The sequence below is a fragment of the Nycticebus coucang genome, chromosome Y, assembly GCF_027406575.1.
Source record: "Nycticebus coucang isolate mNycCou1 chromosome Y, mNycCou1.pri, whole genome shotgun sequence".
NCBI lineage: Eukaryota > Metazoa > Chordata > Mammalia > Primates > Lorisidae > Nycticebus > Nycticebus coucang.
In genome coordinates, this window is record NC_069805.1 from 21,888,236 (window position 1) to 21,891,348 (window position 3,113).

Here is a 3,113-nt window from a genome sequence, read left to right on the forward strand (position 1 = left end):
TCAGCGGTGTTGATGTGCGTTCTTCAGCCTTCTCTCTTGGTGAGGCTCAAGTCCACCAGGATACTTACTAAATTCCTATCCCTTAACTCTCCTTCTGGACGGGAGCCTTTGTTGAAAGCTGGCTTCAGTCTGCCATCTTGTCTCCCCTCCATTACTGAGGAATAGATTTAAGAAAGGCAAATTGATATATAAAAGATATGCAAAATTTATTGTTACATGCATAGCACAAGGAAATTGCAGTAGAATGATTACACAATAATCCAGTGAGGTACAGGAAGATGGGGAAAAGTGACTAGTTTTGAAGGGGATAGTAAGTGATTTTTAGGGGAGCTCAACGGGTGTGGAGAATATACTTTGGCTTTTTGACAAAGTCTGTCGGGCCTACAGGGCAGATAATGATATATGACAAAAATCTGTTTAGGTGTGTTGACAAACTTCAATGTCTCATTCTAGGATATAAGTTAAATTGATGAAAACTCAGGGAAAGCACCAGAGGTAACTATTTTCTTCTTTGGCTGTCCCAGACTTCAGGCAGATAAGGGAGTATCTGAGTAAGGCTTCATCAGTGTTTGCTGGTCTTCAAGGACCATTGGTTTAAAATAATCGGCACACCGCAGTGCCATATTTTGGGGTGAAACTTCCCAGTCACCTTCACACAAATATTTAGTCTATAACATTTCACCTCTTCCCTCATCAGATTCATCCCCTATGAAGTATACATTGATTTCATTCCAACAGCCTCAAGAGTCTTGACTCATTCTAGCATCAACTTAAAACATTAAAGGAAAAAGTCTCATTTAAAAATTATCTAAATCAGGTAAGGGTGATACATGAAGTAGGATTTCATACTCAGGCAAAATTTCTCTCTAGCTGTGATATGAAACCAGACGGGTTATGTGCTTCAAAAATATAATGGTGGGACAAGCATAGGATAGACATTCCCATTCCAAAAGGGGGAAATGGGAAAGAAGATGGGAGTGAGGGACCCCTAGGAAGTACAAATCTTAGCAAGGCCATTTCCATGTAATCTTACTGCTTAAAAATAATCCTGTTCGGTTTAATGTTCTGACTTCCAGGTCCACTATGGTGACAACATCACCTTTATGGCTTGGCAGGACAGCACTTATGCTATAGTTTTCTGTGTGCCTCACAGTGCTACACTTGAAAAACAAATTTTTGTAGAGATGGGATCTCACTGTGTTACACAGTCTGTTCTCAAACTCCTGGCCCCAAGCAATTCTCCGGTCTTAGTCCCTTAAAGTGCTAGAATCTTAGGTATAAGCCACTATGCTCAGTCCTGCAACTTTTTCTTTTTTTTTTTTTGTCAGAAGGTGCTTTATTGAAGGGAGCACCAGCATTGTACAACTCTAACTCGATCTACTGGAAGCTTGCTCCCCCACGAGCTTCATTTTTTGCTTGCCCTTGAACATGGCTCTTTCATGAGGTTCCATCATATTCCTCCTCTGGATGCTCTTGAACTGGTCTTGGAGGATGTTGCCCTTGGGCTTCAGGGTCCTGAGTGAGTCGCTTATCTCCAAGCTAAGCTGCAGGTGGATGTCAGGGGCCTGATACTTGAGCTGCCCCAACCTATGAGCCTGTCGGCCTCAGCCAGCTTCTGTGCTTGCCAGCACCTCCACCACAGCGCCAGCCAACTGCCAGGCCACTTGGGCCTTAATCCCACATAGCCTGAAGAGTACCTGGTGCTGGAGCCTGCCAGCTCGCACTGTAGCCTGCTTTGCCCAGTAGGCGGGCCAACTTTTTCTTCCACTGCTCCTGCTCTGACTACTTCTCAGCAGTGGGTAGGCGGGTGAGTGGGGGACAGGCCTCAGCTTCTCCTCCTCAGGGACCTCACCTCTCTGTCCAGCTACCCCTTGAAGTTTGACCCCTCCAGAAGCCCCTGACATAGCTCCCTGAACATGGACTCCTGGGTGGCAACTGTCACTCCAGCTTCTCCACCACCTCCTTCTGCTGCTGCAGCTCCACTTCATGAGCTACAGAGAGCAGGGTCTGGTGGTCTTCAAAGGACGGTTTCTAAGGGGCTCCAGTGAGCATCACCTCCACAGCAGCTGCCTCAGAGGGCTTGGTGCAGAGATGTGGTGGTTGCTTCACTCCTTTCTTCTTGGTCTGCTCCAGGAAAATCTTGTCCTGGTCAAACAATGGCCTGTCTAGAAGGTCATCTGAGGCCCTGAGATGGTAAAAGGGCCACTCAACAGCATCCTGGGGGCCAGCCTTGGACTTGGCCACAGGCTCTGCGCACCTCCGGGGGCAGCTCGCCCTGCTTTCCAATTTCTACCATAGCTGCTACTTCTGCCTGAGCTTCTTGGCGTTGGGGACATGGTGAGCAAGGATGTCTTTCTGGGCAGGGAACTTAGATGTGTTTTCAAGGATGAGATCCACCCAAAGAGGTCACTTGAGAAGCAGCAACTTCTTCTGGACTTTGTTCCTCTTCTTTGTCAGCACTTTTTCCTTGGATCCAGTGTCCACGAAGAAGAGTTTATCATCAGAGGCCGCTGACTACAAACCTCCGCTTGTGTGTTCCTGTAACTGTTCCTCTTCTAGGAACTGATCAACCTCCAGCCCCATGGGCTCTTGAGCCAGCTGCCACCCATCCTGCTTCTTATTTCTTGGGCCTCGCCATGCCACCTTAGCGCCAGGTCCACCCAAGTGGGGCGCAGACCCAGAAAGCCACAATCTGTAATGCTTTCGAAACCAGTCCTGCCACCACAGTTGCTGCTTCCTGCCGCCATCTTGTCAGAGAGCCCTGGAGTGTTTTTGACAGTCCTGCTACCAAAATATTATAAATACCCCATTCCATAATATTGTGCCTCTCGGGAAATGTTCATTTGAAAGTGGAGTATTATGGCAATAAAACCTTTTGAAAACCAAAGTGTGACACATTGTTATGCTCAAGGAAGGTGACAAGGGAAAAGTAGGAAATTTGTTTTGGGTTTTCTTTTTAATTTTTATTATGGGTTACCGAGGATACATATGATTAAGTTACATTATTTGTGTTTGTAAGGTAAAGTCCAAAATCTGAATTGTACTCAAGTCATTCACCCAGGAAATAAGCCATATACCTCTACCTTGTACCCCACAGGTGAGAACTTATTTGA

At 46.3% G+C, this 3,113-nt stretch overlaps 1 pseudogene; it reads right to left on the reverse strand.

Moving 5' to 3' along the window:
* Positions 1 to 1,956: 1,956 nt before the first annotated feature.
* On the reverse strand, positions 1,957 to 2,866 carry LOC128579141 (ribosome biogenesis protein NOP53-like; annotated as a pseudogene).
* Between the last annotated feature and the right edge of the window lie 247 nt (positions 2,867 to 3,113).